General features: G+C 33.5%; 1 long non-coding RNA gene across 1 annotated transcript in view; it reads right to left on the reverse strand.

The window, feature by feature from the left end:
• Positions 1 to 2521: 2521 nt before the first annotated feature.
• LOC140611969 (uncharacterized) overlaps positions 2522 to 21213 on the reverse strand; it is a 317125-nt gene continuing 298433 nt past the window's right edge. Inside the window, exons 10-12 of the long non-coding RNA XR_012013313.1 lie at positions 20211 to 20378; positions 12409 to 12523; positions 2522 to 4403 (exon numbers count right to left, since the gene is read on the reverse strand). This is a non-coding gene — a long non-coding RNA (uncharacterized lncRNA). The remainder of the gene's footprint in view (positions 4404 to 12408; positions 12524 to 20210; positions 20379 to 21213) is intronic.

The following is a 21213-nucleotide window of genomic DNA, read 5'->3' on the forward strand; positions in this document are numbered from 1 at the left end:
TATATATAAAATATATACACCATGGAAAAGTCGTCATTTGTTTCTAAGGTACAATATTATGTCATACTGAAATAATAACTTTTGAGATCTTCATGCCAGAAGCTGCAGCTTAGGGTTTTTGACTTTGAAATGGGAAAGTAGGTATAAACCAGAACATAAATAGGGAAGACTAGTAAAGACCATGGAGTATTTGCTGTGTATGTGACAGTGTGCTAGATAAGTTCATTTTGATTTTCTCATTTAATCCTTCAAGACAAACATAAACATTTATTTTTACCCCAGATTCTCTATGAGGACACTAGCATCCAGTGGATTGATTCTCTTACCAAATATTATACAGGATAAACAGGTAAACCTGGGTCTTTTGGCTCTGAAACCCTTCTTTGTATCACATCATGCTACCTGTAAGTAAACATGATTTGTAATCTTTTCCACTTTCCATTTCAAATCTAGTCCATGTATTTTGTTGACTGTAATTCTCCCAGCATCTCATTCTGAATCCTGTTCAATTTCCCATCCTGGTATCCCCTTCTGGCCATATCCACTGTTCCCCAACACCTTTCCTTTCCTGCCACTTTAAAAAAAATTGCTCACCTGTATTTCAGTAGGATCACATTCTAACCTGCAATTCCTCAAAAACTGGGGTAAGAAACTGACCAATACAGTGATATAACTATATAGATAGAGATGAATATCTGATACATATCGGTTAAAAGGCTAATTCAACACATATTAATGTCTTCTCAACTAGCTTTAGATAAATTATATGAATACCAAGATCTCTCATTATGATTTGTTTATTACGTTTTGTCTATTTAGTATCAAAAATGTATGTACCTTATGAAAATGTGGGGAGATTGGAACTTTTGTGCACCATTGGTAGGATTGTATAATGGTGCAACTGCTGAGAAAAAGAGCATGACTGTTCCTCAAAAAAGTAAAAATAGGGGCACCGGGGTGGCTCAGTGGTTGAGCATCTGCCTTGGCTCATGTCGGGATCCCAGGCTCCTGGGTTCGAGTCCCACATTGGGCTCCCCACAGGGAGCCTGCTTCTCCCTCTGCCCATGTCTCTGCCTCTCTCTGTGTTTCTCTCATGAATAAATAAATAAGATCTTAAAAAAAAAGCTAAACTAAAAATAGAACTTCCATATGATGCAGCAATCTCACTTCTGGGTATATGTTAGAATGTAAATAGGGAGGACTGGCTCTCAAAGGATTCAAAGCAGAGTCTTGAACATATAGGCACCCACATTCATAGCAGCATCATTCACGAAAGTGTAGAGGCAGAACTTGAAGTCCACTAACAAATGAACAGATGAAGAAAATGTGGTCAATACATTCGAAGGAGTATTATTCAGACTTCAAAGGGAAAGAAATGTTGTTACATGCCACGACACGTATGAGCCTTGAAGGCATTACACTAAGTGAAAGAAACCAGTGAAAGACAAATCCTGTATGATTTCCATCATAGGAAAATGATAAATACTAGTCACATTCATGGGGGAAAAAAAGTAGAATTTGGTAGAGTTTCAGTTTTACAAAAGGAAAAAAGTTCTGGAGCTCTGTTGCATGACAATGTGAATACACTTAATACTACCTCTGCTCTCTATGCTTAAAAATGGTTAAGATGGTAAATTTTACACTGTGTTTTTTTTTTTTTTACCACAATAAAAAAAAAACATATATGCCTTGCAAGAAATGAAAGAGAAACTTGTATTATTAAAATTAGGGCATGCTATATAACATAAATAAAATAGCCTGTTTCTATTAATGGCTTTCTCAGAAATGGTGAGTACATTTCTTTGAGAGTCTTTATGGAGCACTACCTTTTGCTAACATTCTGTTAATGTCCTTTGAGTTGGTTTTCATATGTTGGTTGTGGATATGTTATTCTGTAGATTAACCCCTAAAATAGTTCAGCCTTGTTACCACCTATTATTTATAAACTTCCGGTTATACTTAGTGATGTCTTCTGCTTTTCTCTTTGGTTCCATGTATAATGGTGACCAAGTGCACTTGGATCATATGTGATTCTAAGAGTCATTAAAGGAAAAGAAAAGTAGATAGTAGCCTGATTTTATATAACTGTGGTATTATCAGAAATAAAAAGTTGTTATCTATATTAAAATCATTACTGAACTTTAGATTCTATAAGGAATCCCATCATGCTTGGCCAAGTTAAGAACTATAATTTATCTTTCCTTTTCATTATTACACACTCAGCTATTACTAAAACCTTACTTTATTAGTTACTGCAAAAAAAAAAAATTAAACCTTTATGTAAAACGATGGTTAACAGAGGTACTAGTATGTTTTAAATTATATCATATTTTCAAAGTTTATTCTTTCATTTCTCTATTAAGAAACTTAAAGTTGATTTAATTTTATTGAAATGAAATATACTAATAGTATATTATATAAATAATAGTTTAGATATACATATATTTATCTAGGACTTTTATCCATGTTTCTGAACCCCTCCATTCCTTTAAATTTCTATCCATTTTTTTCACAAAAGATGCTTGTCTTTTTCTGTATAATTGTTTTTCAGTTTTTATCCTTTTAAAAAAATAATTCCTTAGTGAATTTTTGTTTTTGAGTAGTTTATTGTTATGGATGATTCATAATATGAAATATCTTACATTAATCATAGGCAATGTTTCTTCCGCTTTAACCTTCTTACCTAATCAGTTTAACCTCCTTTCAGGAATGAAACTCAGTTTGGGTTCTTCCTATATATATTGTTAATTGCTTTCAAAAATTTATGGTTATCTAAAATCACCCAGCTTATTCATTTCTCTTTGCTTTCAAAATGGCATCATCGAGATAATTACCCTTAGCTAAGCAGTTATTATTCGTATATTATTAATATTTTAAAATAGGCAAGCAGTATTAAATTTGATTCTCCAAGTATGTTTTTTATATCTTAAGAAGTTCATTTTAGATACCGTTGACATTTATAACATAGCATAACTTTTAAATAGGTCACTCAAATTCCTTGATGAATTGTTGCATTTTTTTTTCCTAATATGGGGGTAACTACTTAATCACATAAAGGCAAAAAGGTATTCCTTCTCAGCATACATATTGGGTTCAAGGCAGTTCCGTGATTTAAACATTTCCCAATATTATCATCACTTAGCCTTTTTACAAGCTGCATTAAATTCTCTAGGTATATATTTCTATCAGTATGACTCCATAGATTTATAACATTACTAATTACTCTATTTAAAAAGTACACTCATTATCACTTGATTTGAATTTGTGTATCTTTACCATCACTTTGTTTAAAATGGAGAAATCTAAGTTGTAATTTTCTGCAAGAAAAAGCAAAATTAAGAAAATTTAGCAATAGATGCTTCAAGAACGTCTTCACTTGGTATATATGTTTGCTTCATTAATTCTGTGGTGCTTGAAAATACAACTTTGAAAAATCCTACAACCTCAAAATAGCAAAACACAGAGAAAACACCAAGAAAAAAAGAAAGAAACCCAAATACACATAGTGGTCATTAAAACGATTTCCCCAGTGATCCCCTGAATTAATGGTGCAGCATTCACACAGCTGAGTTCCTATTTCTTTCTCTTGTCTTCTATTTCTCAACCACACCTGGCATCATTCTTGGGTGGTTTTTTTCTTCTTTAACTATTTTTATAGACTTTTCCTTGCCAGAGGGGTGCCTGGCTGGCTCAGTTGGTATCGCACACAACTCTTGATCTCAGGGTCATGAGTTCAAGCCCCATGTTGGGCGTGGAGCCTACTTAAAAGTGAAAACAAAGCAAAACAAAAAAAAACTTTTCTACTTCAATTACCCTGTATTTGTTTTTCAATTTGTAGACCACTGTTTCTTCTGAATGAAAAAATATAGAAATTCAAAATAGTTTCCAAGATTCTCAGGTGCAAATTTCTGTCTGTTTACTGAAGTAGAAATCCTTACTAATTTAAGGATATTTGAAGAAAATCACTATGTTCAATTCCTTTAAATGGAAACTCGCACCTACAAAATGTTATTAGCTTAAGAATTGAATAATAGAAGCTACATATTATTCAAACTCACCTACTAAAAAAGAGCATATATTGTTTGCCTTTTGATTTCTATTTTGATGTCTTTTCAGACATGAAGCCCTCGTATGTGTAAGCTCCTCTTCCTCCACCTTGCAGCCACCATCACAGTCTCTGTTTCTATGAGTTTGACTATTTTATATCTTCATATAAATGGGATTATGCATTATTTGTCTTTTTTGCAACTGGCATAATGTCGCAACTTAGCATAATGTCTTCCGGTTTCATTCATGTTGTCTCACATGGCAACATTTCCTCTTTTTCCTCCACCTCTCCCACGTCCCCCTCTTTTTCCTCCTCCTCTTCTTGTTCTTCTCCTCTTCTTCTCCTCCTCCTTCTTCTGCAAAACATGGAGTTGGAAAAGGGAGTATATTAATAGTCTTTTTAGATCATTGTCGATATTTTTCTTTGCCACTACAACGAATCTCAACAAATAGTAGTTTCTTGAAGGTTAATTGCAAAGTGGAATCTGAAACCATATTGATACATTTTACATGTGCTGCTACATGAAAATCCCTTCATCTATTTGCACTTTGAAAAAATTAGTTTTACCATTGTATGCTTTGATAATGTATGTTTGGTAAGATATTGGTTTGCTGAGTTATGCATATCTTTTAAATATGCATATGTTTCATTATATAATACATTAAAATTAATATTTATAATATCATTATCAATCTCATCTGAAAGTGTTGGTGGCTGACTATAAAGTTTACATTAATAGATAAAAGTTTTCAATCCTTTGAATTTTTGCTTGAAAATTCAAACTTCGTGATTGGCAACAAAGACTAATGTTTTTCTTGAGGTTGTAGGTCATTTGGTTTATTCTTAGTAAATGTCCAGTAGCCACCAAATTCGAATTATTATATTTCCTTGTCAGTCATTTTTTCAAGTAAAAATAATGCTTCAGGGAAAAAGTGGCTAGTTTAGCTCACAACCCAAATAATTGCACACATTCTTGATGATTTCCTTGAGATAATCATCACACTTTGGTGTGCAAGAGAATAGCTCTACATGGGCTTCCCATTTCATCACACAGAATATTAACAATGTCTACTCAAGGGCATTCTTAAACAAAACTGGGTGTTGTTTGTTTTCCTTTGAGTGTATGAGAAAAATACAGTGGTTACTGATATTATTTGGTGCATCTAATGTTATTCAAACCTAAATACCAGCACTACTTTTGCAAAGAGTAAAATTCAATACAATGAAAATAATAAATAAGGTCTTGTAATTAGAAAAAAGCTTTGATTTTTTTTGGACCTCCCAGAAGCCTCTCAGGGATGACCCAGGAGTTCACAGACCATGCTTGAAAACAGCTGTCCAGACTTTACAACATGCATATTTAACACATTAAATTCAACTATCAATTAAAATCATTACCATGTCCCAGATAATGCAAGTACTTTAGAATACTTCAACTTCATTTACCTCTCTAATATGCCTCTTATGCTATTGCTAGCATATATCTGACTGTATTTCTTTGAAAAACCTATGAAATTGTTACTGCTTTGTACAGAAAACATTTCTAAAAATTTATCCACATGTTTAGCATTTCCATTGTTCTTTATTTTTGTTACACATTTGTACTTCTATCAGGAATAGTTTTTCTTTTGTCTTCAGTACTTCCTTTAGAAGTTCTCAGTGAACTCCAAAAAGTTAATTCCCTTCTCTCATGTGTTTGAACACATATTTATTTTGCCTTTATTTTTATTAGAGTATTTTAACTGGAAGTAGAATTTTAGATTCTCATTTATTATTATTTTATTATTATTATTACACTTTAAGGATGTCATTCTATTGCCTTCTGGTTTCTGTTATTTCTCAATCCCATCTGGATATTGACCCCCATCATCCAATGACTTCAAAGAGCTGTTTTGTTTGTTTGTTTCTTGTTTGTTAGTTCTGTATTTTATCCAGCTTTATTAGTTATTCTTGGCAGAGCTTTTTTTCTCATACAAGCTACTCCATCATAGCTGGGAACAGAATTCGTTTCTAACTCATTTTTTAATTATGGAGTAAAATAAATATGGAAAGAAATGTTATATCTAATTCTAATTGCATTTAAATTATTTTAAGTGTTCAGGTACCACAATATTTGTTTGACCTTGACTATTAGAAGACTTGAGGGGAAAATATCAGCTACATTTAATCTGTTCACACATTGCTTCCTGTGGTTATAAGGCAGAAAGCTGAAATTTGTCTTTGTGTCAGACTTTTGTACTTTGGAATGAATCATTTTGATAAACTCTTAGTCATGAATATGTAAGCCAAGTACCTTTGTATTGTGTTGGCAGCAGTCCCAAATATTTGTTGAGTAAGCAAAATGCCAATTCTTTATAAGAAGTTGGTAAGTATTTCCAGTACAGTGTGAAAGGCTATACCAGTTTGAACAGTGTCAAATAGGTAGCTCAGCAGAAGGATAATTTGTATAGTAAGGGGGGATTGTTAGCATCTATGGTAGAAGTCTGAGGAACTTGCCAAAAAGAAGTAAGTAGCTAAATGTGGAGGTAGCCATGAAGGAAAGGGACTAGCGACAGGGGGAAGAGAAGAAATAGCCAACAAGAACCTCCCAGTGTAAGTGAAAAACCAATGAACTGTAGGGGACAAGTCAGTTAGACAAATTTTAGTACACAGTCCACTTTTTCATTTTAATTCCTTTATGATATTTTTCATAGGAACTATAGAACTGACCTTCCAAAATATCATTCAATGCAGACAGTTTAAGTGGCACAGAAAAGCAGAGATGAGGCCACCAGATGTTGCCAAGAGGGGCAGTTCACAGCCAGAAATGAACAACAACAACAACAAAAAAATCAAGAGATTCCCTAGAGGTTGTAGGATTTACTTGAGCAAGTTATCAAACTTGAATTACTTTATTTGATACAAAAAGAAAAGAAAACCTCAAAAAAGATGTGAATGCACTTAAGTTTCAATGTCTACTGAAATAAGGACTAAAGTAGAGAATTACATAGAAAAAGTTTCATGGAAGGACATTTTATACTTGAAGAAGAAATCATAGAAAACCCGTATGTTTTTAAAGAATACTAAAATATGCAATACTGCACAGTGCCTAAATTAAACTCAATATTCTATTTTTAGTATCACTACCAGTGGTAGAAAAACAAAGGTTCTTTGAAGGCATGTTTTACCTTTACAAATAGTAGTTCATATCGATAACCAGTCCAGCCGTTAATCCCAAGAACTGCCTAGAATGAACAGGCCTCTGGTTACAACTTCTAATATCTAAGCTAAGTAGATTTTTAGTTATGCTTCTTTCTGTGGAACCACAAAATGGCAAATCTCTAAAATTTGAAAACTTCAAAGCATTGTTGGAAATTGATTTATAGTGTAAAACTCTATAGATTATTAGAGGGAAAGGTAAGTTTTCTTCTCTTTCATTTGTTCTTCTTAGAAATGTCTGCAAATGTTAAAGCAATTTTTGTGGTTTGGAGAAATAGGGTGAAACAAAATAATAATAGCATTTTTTTTATTTACTCAAAATCTTCTACCACTTTCATATACCTATATTATCCTAAACCACTGTGGGAGATTTTTTTTTTTTAAAGTAGTCAATGAACTAGTTGTTTCAATCATCCATATATCTTTCTGTAATGATTTGGCTGTACTTTTTCATAAATGAATTAAAAACAGTTTGTTGCTTGGTGTAAAAGTATTATTTTATTCATTTAATTATTTTAATTTCAAAATAGAGAATCCTACTTCTCTTTCAACAAATATATTTGACATATGTGTATAAGTCAGATATGCATTCATTCATCTAAATTTATATATTTATACACCTATATTGCATATTAATACAATTAGATATAGACATAACAAAATGACTCTATAGGTCCCAAATTTCTATAGTTTTATTTTCAGTTCAGAACACATGTACAATTCAATACACTTATTAATCAACCATTAGAAATGTGTTACTATGTTGAAGCAGCCATGGCCTTTGTTCCATGTCACTTGTGTTGGCTTAGGCTGACACATAGCTACAAGGCATGACGGATCAAAGTAATTAAAGTTCCAATCATTTACCTTTCTATGTTCAGTGTCAACTTGGCTAGCCTTCCCCCTGAGTTCCTAGTATTTTAATTTCACCAGATGTGTGTGTGTGTGTGTGTGTGTGTGTAGGTGGGTAAGCATGCACACATACCTGCCTGTGTATGTGCTCGTAAATAATAAAGAGCTGTCATTACTTTTGCTGTGTTTATAGAATTTCCAGCATTTTCGTTTAAAGTTTTCTTATATATTATTAAATTCCTTCATTATTGTAATTTTTTAAATAAAAACCTTGACTTACAATGAATTTACACTTCACGTAAATTTGAGACTCTCTGCCTTAATATGTAAGATGAGAATCATCAGTAGATAGAGGTTATGTCTGTATATGGAAAGACAGATGCTGGGAGAAAGTTTGCATGATCCTCTGAACAATCCTTCTGCATTAAGCCAGATAAATACGAGTCCATCTAAAAAAATTGGATACATAATCAACTCCTTATAGAGTTCTCAGATGAAGACTTAGTTTACAATTTAATTTATGTCTCTAACAGCCAACTTTTCTAATTCAAGAAGATAAATTAAAAAAATTGGTTTAGATTAAAAATTGAGTTTTCCAACAGAAGTTCACTGCAATCACATGGTGTTCAACTGCAGATATTAGCCAAGTTAATGGACTCCAGGCAACCTTTCATGTTACTATTTAATAGTTTCTATTCTCTAGATGATTGCACCTAAGATTTTAGCCAGATTGACGTTTTAATGATAAGCAACACCATATTAACATTTACTATGGGAATCTATTCAATAATGCCAATTAATGATCACCCAGATCCCTTGCTTTTACACCTTGGTTTTACCTTGTTTGATCTTGCCCTAATACTTTTACTTAACTATACTACAAAAAGATATAAAAACTTTTGAGATATTGGTACTATTCAGTTCAATGTTATTTAACAAAGATCTCCACAATTTTAAAATCTTTTTTATTTATTATTTTTTGTTTGCTTGTTCAGTGGCAGCTTAGATAGAAAGGGAGTGTATTTCTAAAATATCTACTAAAAAAAGAACTCAAGCATTAGCCTATCTATTTGTATAACTATTATTTGGAAAGAATAGTAGATCAGTGGAATTACTACTTTTATAAAGTCTATCAGTTAAAGAATTATGCCCGCAACAGAGTCATATTGATAATAATGCAGCCATTGTTAGCATTTGATTAGTGTCATGCATTAATCGTTTTTTGTTGATTGATGGCTTTAGGATAATATATTTGTTCCAAGTTTCCTACATGAAACATTCTTTTGATCCTGAAAGTTATCCTGTTAGGATCTCCCAGCCTCTGGCATTCAGTTGCTAAAAGCAGCATGTTCATTTAGCTGTGGATGCCACAGAACTTTAAAGCAGCATTTTGTCAACAGGACTCCAAGTCACATCTGATAAATTAATAAGGCAGGATTCTCTTCATAGAGGTACTTTGTCTTTTAAAGTCTTTCAAAGATTACCAAATGCACTATTTTTGTTGCTTACTATTACACAGAATTCTCTACGGATTCCCTGGCTTTCTGGTTAGGCTGACCTTTCTGGTCCATGAAAGGCAGTTGTAAAAGCTATATTTGCCAGACTTTTCATAAACCAGTTGAGTGTAGAGAGAAAACTGGATAATTGACAAATGTTATATTGTGTGTATGTGTCTGTGTCTGTCTATCTATATATGTTATCTATTTTTTATTTAGATTTGCAAAGTGTAGATATAGAAATAAAATTAAAATTTTTTACCTGATATCATTTTTCAAAAGATCAAGGACATTTTCATGAAACTTGTGTGATAGACTTAAATTCGGAATAAAAATACAGACTTTCTAAAGTATTGACAGTTGGCAAACTTACTCAACAATATATTTTAGAGTGCCTGTATTTTAAAATAAGAAGTCCAATGATATAATATTGGTCAGGGTATGAATTTGAAAGTATGTGAGTCTGTATGTGACAAAATAATAATATTACATATAAGCCTTACCTTTTATAATTCCTCTTTCATCGTTTTATATTTTTAAAAAGTCATATATAAATATTTGCTAAATATTAAAAACATTAGAAATTAAAACTATTCTGGGCCATAAAAAAAAATCTAAGAAAAAGCCACAAGTGACACATAACAGTGGCTCTTCTGTTTCTCCTTCTCTATTAATGGTATCTATATTTCTTTTTCAAGTCTTTATTACATTGACTAACAGCCAGCACTGTATCAAATAGCTATGTGATAATGAGGATCTTATTTTGCACATCTAGATAAAATTCCTATGAGATTTTGCTAGTAAATATAATGAAGCTCTTGGTTTAAAATAAGTTGTCTTTATCATCTAAAGAAGATTTCCATTCTTATTTATATATTTTTACTAGGAATGGTTGTTGAATTTTATCAAATGTCAGCTCTACATGTATTCAAGTGTTTATAGGATTTTAATCAACCTGTTACAAATCTATTAATAAATTTTCTTATGTTAAATCATCTTCATATCCCTAGGTTTAAGTTGGATTGAGTGTAATGAGATATTCCTAACATGGGAATCACTTTTCACCATCTTAAGTTTTAAGCGTTTATTAATATTAAAGATTGATCTATAGTATTCTCTTGGATTTTTTAATTTAAGGATTAAGATTATACTAATTCCTTATAATCCATAGGAGAGCTCCCCATCTTTTTACATACTCCTAAAGATGAAAAACCCTCCTTTTTCTTTCTCTATCATCTCAATTTTAATCCCTCTAAAATAAAGAATGGAAGATAGAAATGTGTGATAATATAAAGTTAAATCTGACTATAATGAAGAAATTGAGGCCAATTTAATAAGTTAAAACTTTCCCTGGTTGCACTTACATCAGCAACTAATACTCAGTACTGGTAGTCTTGATTGCTTTACGGTGTTGGTTGCTATGAAATAAGGAGCCACATCAATACATAATGTGAGGAATTAATCTGAGAAACAGTCCCAGATGACTTTCTTATGGATGCATGTTGTATCCTGGGAGTACACCAGTTCTTCCAAATATCCATGTATATTTATTAGAAGCATAAAGTTTTGTGTAGGCTTCTGCATTTTCCATTGTAAAAGATGTAACACCCTATACAGAATTAATATTCATTATTTGTACCAATATATTATATCTGCTAAATTGTAATACTCTTTTAGGGGTTAAACCTGCTTACACATAACCAAAGGCATTGCATTTTAACCTTTTCTTTTCTCACAGACAACATTGAATATTTGAGGGAAGTTCTTCACCTTTTGATAGGAAAAATGAACAGAAACCTAAAATTATACATTAAATGCTAAGGTTTTTATCAATCTGTTATAACGCATTGAGGAGCCCTAAGTTAAATACATGTGACCTCAGAAACATTAACTATTTAAGTGGTCTTTGGATACTTTGGCCTTCAATAGGATTGAATGAGAGTAGTGCTTAAACCTTCATCCCAAATACACTTTTTATGCTACAGATAATTAATAGCATAGCTTTTATATCAAGTATATGAAAAAATTGTCACAGAAAGTGGCACCCTTTCCCCGATTAATATATTTTTGATCTTAGAGTACAATAAAAGTTCTCCTAGAATTATAAAGATAAAAATAACTATATCTTTTTCCTACTGTGTGATTTTATACCTCACTTAATCTCTGAAGTATTCCTGTCTTTTTCTAAGAATATATGCATGAATGTATGTATTTCTTTATCATGCTCCATGTTCCTTAACAACTAATTTGAAGTCACATTAAATAAACCTGGCTATGCGAAGGAGTATCATCCATGTCTAGTTTGGCCTCTTTTTTTTTTTAACCTAGAAAAATGCTGAGGTTCTACATATCTAATACATTAAATCTTGACTAATTTTTAAATTTAGGTATCAAAATTTTTGTTATAGATGTAATTTATGTCTATGTCTTCCATAAAATAACAAATCACATTCCACTTCTAAGTGCAGTTACCTCTCTATACATGTATCTCATTTTCAATGCTCTGTTTTAAACTCCTGGAAAAGAAAACATGTCGTTTTTATTTGTTTTCTGTGTGATGAGAAATATAATCCCTCTGATTTATCACCCCACATTTGTCCTGTTACAGGCACACACACACACACACACACACACACACACACACACACACAGCTTCTGTAAATTCTGACATGTCTATGATACTTTCTATTTATAATTCTTGGCAGGTGCATTTTAATAAAGCTGCTAAATGCTGCGGAGTGTTGCTGAAGTTTGCAGAAGACAAGCATTTTAGACTCTAGAGGCTGAAAGTAGCAGAGAAGTATGCATACGCACCTCAAATCCACAGAAATCTGAGTTTGGAGCACTTCATCTTCACCATGGGATTGGGAAACTCAAGATCTGAAACAATCTGATCTAGCGCTCTTGGGAAGGCAGGCCCAGATGACTCCTGGTTATGAAGGAGATATGTTTAATCTTCACACAATTTTTGATACAAGAAATCAATTTTCAGGTGTGGACATTTATGAGTTCTGTGCTACCACTTGATGTTTCTTACAGAACAAACCTTTTGCACATACAGAATCTCAATAAGTAAAACCATTTAAAGCAATAGATTTAAAGTTAGAAATACAAGTATTAAGGATGGTCATCAAGAAGTAGCTGGATAAGTCATTTTTTTTCAGTATGTTTACCAAAATCATTTGTACATCTCAAATAATTACAGCTTTTCCATTATTAATTGGTATACAAGCTCAACTTTTCATCATATTTTGAATGCACTTGCAAAAATTTGTATGTATACGTTATTTAAGTTTTTGATACTTTTATATTTTTTCTTTCTGTGTGTTTTTTGGGAGCTAAGATCTTCTGATGTGCATGGACAATTGGTCATTTGTTTCTTTCAATTGACTAATTGTGCTATAATGTTTCTCAAATCTTTGCATGCTTCAGAAAAAGGTCTCACTTTGGAAAGTGAATTTATATAAATGAACCTGGGAAAATCTGACATTGTTGTGTGTATGCACAAATAACATATTAATTGCCAGATTTTCTTCTGGTTTCATGTAGGAAAAATTCAATATTACATACAAATACAATATATATTTAAAATAGATTCCAATATGTTAGGCTCTTACATAGTTCTAACATATGTCACTCAGTATTCACATCATGAAAAAAGAATATTTCTTAAACTAATTTTCCATCTCAGGGATGTCAAAACTATAAAAGGGATAATGTTAACAAAATTATGCTTAACACCACTAAAAATAAAGGTGCAGGTAGTATTGTGAGCCATCTGGAACTCCCAATGGAGGGCTATGTACCCTCCCTCACACAAACACACAGACACTCCTTCCCTCTATGGGAAACAGAAAACATCTGTTTGGTTTTTTGAAAGGCTGCCAAGTATGCATTACAGCAGGTAACATCAGGTTAAACTGTGTAACCAAAACAAGCACTAATCGCATTTAGCATCTACACACTTTTTAATGACCATAATGTCTCATGTCAAAGGAACTTTTAAATATTGTTTTTGAAACATTAGAATTACATGCAATTGGAGCATCTTAGAAGGAAATATGCATTGAAATATTCAGAAAGCTGAAACTAGTAATTACAACTTTAATTAGATTCTCTGGATTTTATATTTTTATTCCCCTACTTTTTTTTTTTCTTTTCTGTTAAATATCTATTCACTCAAACTCCCTTTTTTTTTCTTTCTTTTTTTTTTAGATAATACTGGAATAAACTTTGTGCCAATATATTGTTTTACCCTCTTTCTTCCACTTATTTGGGCAGTTAGTACAAAAAAGATAAATTCAGAAATCAATGGCACTGTTTCTTCAAAGTCTAATGACTATAAATAGTATCATAGGACTCAAATAATTATTGTCAAGGAAAGCTATGTAATTTAAAATGTTACAAGGAAAATTAATATGTCAGGATATTTATCGGAGTGCCCAAATGTGCAGCTACAAACTTATCTCTAAAAATATATTCATTTAGAAGGCTACACCAATCTTACAAATAAAAGAGTTTCTGATTGTTTTATGAGCAATTTATACAGTTCTCTTCATAAGTCTTCAGAGACCTGTACTGATATTTTTATATCTGTGGTTGAATCAGAATAAGAAGTTTAGAATACTTGTACTTTTATTCCTTTTTACGTTAGCAACCATTCAATTACAATATTGTGTTTAACTATTATCATCATGAAGAGCCATAAAATATTCTATGAATAATGCTTATACTCTTGATTATATACTGTATTTTTATTTTAGTATAATTCAACATGTTAGAAACTATTAGAGGCGGTCTGCCATCGTCTGACATATCTTCTTTCATATTTCTACACTTAAAGATATTTCCTATCAGTGATTACTTTTAAAATTTAAATATGTTAAATTAAATATTATATACTAACCTATATTTCCTGTTAACCAAAGGAATTTTCTTTCACAGTCTTTAGTATGTTTGGACGCACCTCTAGCTTGCCTGTGTGATGAGCTACACGGATTTCTCCCTAGTAAAACAACCATAACCACTGAAAATTATATAAAAATATAAAAACGTATTTAAAGTCTCTGGAAACCGTCCTAAATGTCATGCCAGAAAAGAAGAAACATGGATTGAAGATAAGCTCCTAAATATCTGTAACAATGAGAGTCTAGGATTTAATCCACTCAACTTCTTCCTTTCCCTCCTCATTTTCTCTACTCACTGAGATGAAAGCTCTACTCCTGGTGGATGCAGCCAACAATTCAGGACACCCTCTCAGTCCAACCCAGTGTAGGGCTAAGGCATGTCTCTGGGACGGGCAGGCCAGAGGACTAAAATCAAGATGTGGGCCTGCAGAGCATAAGCTCGGTTTACTGCTCTCTGGGTCTGGTGGCCCTTGGAATTCTGTGGCTGGCCACGGCATCACTCCAGTCTCTGTCTCCATTTTCACTTGGCCTTTTCTACTCTTGCTGTGTCCTCTTCTTTTGTAAAGGCGTTGGATTTAGGATCTGGATCCTAAATCCAGATTCCTAAATCTGGAATGATTTCATCGTTAGGTCTTTAACTATTTACAACTGCAAAGATTCTGTTTCCAAATACAGTCACATTCTGAAGTTCCCGATGGACATAAATATTTGGGGAAACTGTTCAATCCACTACATGCATGAAAATTTGGAAATTTTGGTGGTGGAAATTGCAGAAGTCAGAAACACTGGTTTGGCTTCTTTCCCATGATATACTAACTGTGGGATTTGGGGCAAAATACTTAAAACTGTGAATCTCAAAAATCTTACTGGGGATTAAAAAAATGATGATAGGGATCCCTGGGTGGCACAGCGGTTTGGCACCTGCCTTTGGCCCAGGGTGCGATCCTGGAGACCCGGAATCGAATCCCACGTCGGGCTCCCGGTGCATGGAGCCTGCTTCTCCCTCTGCCTGTGTCTCTGTGCCTCTCTCTCTCTCTGTGACTATCATAAATAAATAAAAATTTAAAAAAAAATGATGATAATGATTTCTATCTCAGAAAGTAGTAAGAGGATTAAAAATCCCGCGTATAGGGGTACCTGGGTGGCTCAGTCAGTTAAGCATCTGCATTTAGCTCAGGTCATGATCCCAAGGTCCTGGGATCAAGCCCTACATTGGGCTTCTTGCTCAGCAGGATGCTGCTTCTCCCTCTCTTTCTCCTCCCTCCCCCCATTTGTGCTCTCTCTCTCTCTCTCTCTCTGTGTCAAATAAATAAATAAAATCTTTTAAAATGTATGTGTACAAAATGCTTTCATGCTCTGACTTAGAAAAAAGAACTTTTTGATAAGTGGGAATTTAAAAAAATCACACGTCAGAATGCCTGGGTGTCTCAGTGGTTGAGCATCTGCCTTTGGTTGAGGACGTGATCCCAGGGTCCGGGAATCGAGTCCCACATCGGGCTCCCTGCAAGGAGCCTGCTTCTCCCTCTGCCTGTGTCTCTGCCTCTCTCATGAATAAATAAATAAAATCTTTAAAAAATCACCTGTCAAAAGTAAAATTGTAATAATAACATGTGGATCAAGGCTTTGAATTCAAGTGTTCCTGACTCAAATAACTCGTCCACAGATTTTATGATTTTATTCTTCTGGTACATGTGGAATTGTATTAAAATGTTAAGTCGTTCTAGGGGGACTGCTCAAATGAGATCTTTTTAAGTAAAGTATGTTTATATTAATATTAGTTATGGTTTGTGGTTATTCCATTTAGGATAAGTTGCTAATGGCCTCTGATTCAACTTTTGCATAAACAGGGCAAAGCGCTTATCGTATGTAACCCAATTGGAGGATATCCAGAACCACAAACCATGAATGATTCTAAAGAATCTCTTACAAGGAAAATACACAGTCAAACGCTGATTAGAAATAACAATCAAAACAGATACACAATGTTAAAAATGGGAACCTGTATTATCCTATATTATTATTAAGTTAGAAAATTTTAAAAATATGTTTGTTCAGAGGCTGCAATTAAGGCAATTGAACTAGATATTAAATAGTTGTTTGAGAAAATTGAATTCAATTCATAATTGGGGACATTTATGGTGATTTCACTGATACACTTCTGAATATGCATCTTTTATAATTTCACTAATCAAACCACTTCACAATTTCCTTTGCTTTTTTACTCTTACTTCATATTCTCATTTTTAAAGAACATATTTGTTGAATTTTAAGATTAAGTAAAAGAGACTTTAATATTGTGCTTTTTCACATATTGAAATATAGTAGGGCTGTTCAAATGAACTAAATCAAAATGTACCAACATGAATAAGATTCAGAAAATTAAGTTGAATGACACAAACAAGTTGCAAAAAGAATTATTATGTCTATTTAACAAGAAAGTGGCAACGCTACATACTCCTCATACTTACAAAACTATGTATTAAAAGTATGAAACACAAATGAGACTGGGCACAGCGATGTCACAGCAATAATTACCTCTGAGGAGGTCAGGAGAGAAAGGACTGGGTGTGTGTGAAACTTTGGCTGCTAATATTTTATTTGACACGGAGAATGAAAGAAATTTGAAGCAAATATGGCAAAATAGTAACTCATTTCTGCTGTGAAACTTTCTGTATATTTTATACATATGATCATTTTTAGTGTGACATGGATAGAGCCATCAAATTGAACTAGCAGAGTTCCTGTCTAATGAAAACAAAACAAGCAAAGCAAAATAAAATGTGCGATAGTGCCAACCAAAACCCAAAACATCTCTTCTTGTGTTAAAAAATTACAAATGAGATAGCCAAATTCTTCTCTGCATTTTTAGAATAAGAGAGAAATGCCACTAATTTTCATACAGGCATGCTTCGTTTTATTGTGCTTCGCAGATACCCACTTTTTACAATTCGAAGGTTTGCAGCAACCTTGCATCAAACAAGTCTATAGGTGCCTTTGTTGCAACAGCGTTTGTTCATTTCATATCTCTGTGTCATGCTTTGGTAACTCTCATATATTTCAAACTTTTCCATTATTATTATATTTGTGATGGTGATCTCTAATCAGTGATTTTTTTTTTAATCAGCGATTTTTAATGCTACTGTTATAGTTGTGTCAGACCACCATGAACCACGTCCTTGGAAGACAGCAAATTAATATATAAATGTTGTTTGTGCTCTTGCTGCTCCACACACTGGACAGTCCCCATCTCACTCTCTCACCTCAGGCTTCCCCATTTCCTGAGCTACAACGATATTGAAATTGGCTAACGCATAACCCTACAACGGCCTCTAGGTGTCCAAGTGAAAGGAAGAGTCAGCTGGTGCAGCAAACTTCATTATTTTATTTTAAGAAATTGCCACAACCACCTGGTCACTCGGCAGCTATCAGGGACGAGATAGGACCCTTCACCAGCAAAAAGATTGACTCCCTGAAATTTCCTGAAATGATGGCTAGCATCTTTTAGCAATAGAATATTTTTAAATGAAAAATGTGACCTTTTGAGATTTAATGCTGTTGCACATTTAACAGACTACGTATAGTGTAAACATAACTTTTATATGCACTGGGGAACCAAAAAACTCATTCGACTCACTATTCCTGTGGTCTGGAGTCAAATGTGCAACATTGCGGAGATACATCTGTCGTCTTTCTGTTCCTTCTTCTTTCTCCTTCCCTGGTCATGTGGTGTCTACTCTTGCTTTGAACAGAAGCTGACCTAGGACAAGCCAAGCCACTGGCACCACTGATGTCAGATGTCATCACCTGAACTCAGTTGAGCTACAGCTTCACATGAGAAGCTTCACATTAGTGTAGCATGGTTAGTAGACGGGTCCCTTCCACTCACTTCTACAGTGCGCAAGTGTGTGTTCACACAAAGCCACCTGCTGAACTTCATCTGTGCACATGAGCCTTCCTTACAATGAACGGTTTTTGTGAGAAAGGTGAAGGGAAGCTGAGCCAAATGGGGAAGTGAAGAGGTTTGCCCAGTGTGGAACTGGAGAAGTCATATGGACTGATGTTTGTGTCCCCACAAAATCTGCTTGTTGAATCCCTTCTCACCAATTTATGGTATAGATGGTGCGGTCTCTGGAGGTAATGAGGATTTGATAAAATCATGAGGATAGAGCCCTTACAGGAGTCCAAGTTTTTGCTTCTTCTCTTGGCTCTCTGACCTGTGATGACACAAGAAGTCAGCACTCCACAGCCTGGAAGAGGGCTCTCACCAGAACCCAACCATGGTGGCCCTTGGACTCGGATTACCATACCCCCAAATTGTGAAACATAAATTTCTGTTCTCCAAAGCTGCGCCATCTATCTCTGTCATAGTGGCCCAAGCTAAGACCAGAAGTAGGAAAACTATAAGTATAATATCTACATTCTAATTTCAAACAATTTCAATCAAATGTCTCTCATTTTTGCATAGAAATAAATTAAAGAATAAAGTTTATAATCTTCTAAATCCACTTAGATAGACTTGAAGAATCCTATTTGGAAACTAAACCATTAAAGGAAAGTTGATTATAGAAATTCTATTTGCTTAAATATTAGAATAGTAAATTTAACTATTAAATAAATAAGTTTAAATGTTAATATAGTAAGTTAATAACTATATTAGAGAGTATAAGATCCATCTTCCTGGCGTGAATTTGGGTGGCAAAGCTAATAACAGGCTGTGAGCTTTCACTTCAGAAATCATCCTGCAATTGCAAACCTACATCCTCACTGCTGGGAACGTAAGTCTGAATTATAACTTAACGGATGAAACAGATAAGGTTATTTCCAACTTCTGACTCTTCACTGTTAGTTTACTGTTAACAAAGAAGAATTTGATCAAATTTAGGATATCAAATTTATTTTACACTACTTGTTTAAAAATAATTGCCTGTCTTTTTTTGGTGTATTGATCCTATGCAGAAAGAGGTGCCCACATTTTTTAATTAGGTGTTCATCTGCAGCTAATAGTACATATATGTACATGTGTGTGCATATGCATACTTTTATATATAGTGTTATATTTATAATGATATGTCTTATATGTGTGTGTGACATACAATTAGTTATGTTCCACCTATTTTGGATGACTAATTTGCTTTTGTCATTTACTATCTGATTCAGAATTATAACAATGATGTTTAAAAACTTAGTTTGATTAGTATTTGAATTAAGGCTCTAATAACATTGAGTCGTTTTAAACTGAAAAAAGAAAGTATTACTAATAATTGAAATAAACCTAAGGACATTTAGAGACTAATCACAATATCTAACTTAGAATGACACTGGATTAATTAATTTCCACATTTTCTATGTTTGCTAAAAGCTAACCTCGTCCTAAATGATAGGGAAGAAAAGTAGGGGAAAGTACAGAGTATAGCTTGGCCACTTTGGATCCTTGGGGAAATCTAGTGAGCTAATGAAAATGTTTACTAAGCCAGCTCTAATTTCCTTCAGAATTGCTTTTAAAGATGTTTTCTTGAACTACTGCCTATCAAACTTAACATTTTGGAAAACCATTTTAAGGCTATTTTCTGAGGATTTTTACCTCAAGCTCCCATCATGTTTTCTATTTTTTTTTATCAAATACCATCACTTATGTACTATGAAATATGCCTGATAAGCCTATAATTTCTAGATCACTGTTATTATTGTAGTATTTTTTTCTTTCCTTACCTTTTTTGGAAGAATCTTTAAGGACACCCATACAGGGTCACCTGGGTGGCTCAGTGGTTGAGCGTCTGCCTTCAGCTAAGGGTGTGATCCCAGAATCCCGGGATCGAGTCCTCTATCAGGATCCCTGATTCTCCCTCTGCCTGTATCTCTTCTTCTCTCTCTGTGTCTCTTATCAATAAATAAATAAAAATATTTTTACAAAAAGCACACACACATATAATTTGATAGTTATTTCATGGAGATTTAACTTTTTATGTTTAGTCTAAGGCATTCTAGTAACAAACAAATTTAAATTTTATATCGCTTTCTATGTAGGATTAATAAATTAGCTTTAGAAATGACACTCAGCTATATGAACCAAAAACATATATTAGAATTTTAATTTTACAACCGAAGGACATCAAGGCGAGGAAACATGACAGAAAGGAACTTGATCTCCTCGGGCACAGTACTAACCCTGTATTTCTCCCCCTTTCCCTTTGAGTTCCTCAAACACAACAACTCTTTCCAGTTTTAGACCTTTCATATTTGCTCTTCCCTCTGCCTGGGATACTTTTTACATGGCTCAATATTCTTGTTAACCCATTAATCCATCACTTCACACACACGGCCACCTCCATCGACACTTAGATTGCCCTTAGATGCCACTTCTTCTAAGTAGACCACCATGACCACGTGTCACTTGTCACTGTCTGAAATTATTTCTTCATATACTATTGTAAGCCTTTCCTTCCTTTCAAACTCCGCTGCCCTGTCCAACTAGAACAAACTTAGTAAAAGCAAGGATACTGCTCCTTATTCTCTACTTCCTTTCTAGTAACTAAACGATGCTAGGCACATACCAGGGGTCAATAAATCTTGTTGATTTCTGAAATAGGTTTTAAACAGGAATATATACTATTATGAAATGAATGTAAATATGACATCTTTGGTCTACTTATAACAATTTGTTCAGTTTGCGTCTATATTTCCTTAATATTTTTTAAAGATTTAATTTATTTAT

This window comes from Canis lupus, chromosome 20 (genome assembly GCF_048164855.1).
Source record: "Canis lupus baileyi chromosome 20, mCanLup2.hap1, whole genome shotgun sequence".
Taxonomy (NCBI): domain Eukaryota; kingdom Metazoa; phylum Chordata; class Mammalia; order Carnivora; family Canidae; genus Canis; species Canis lupus.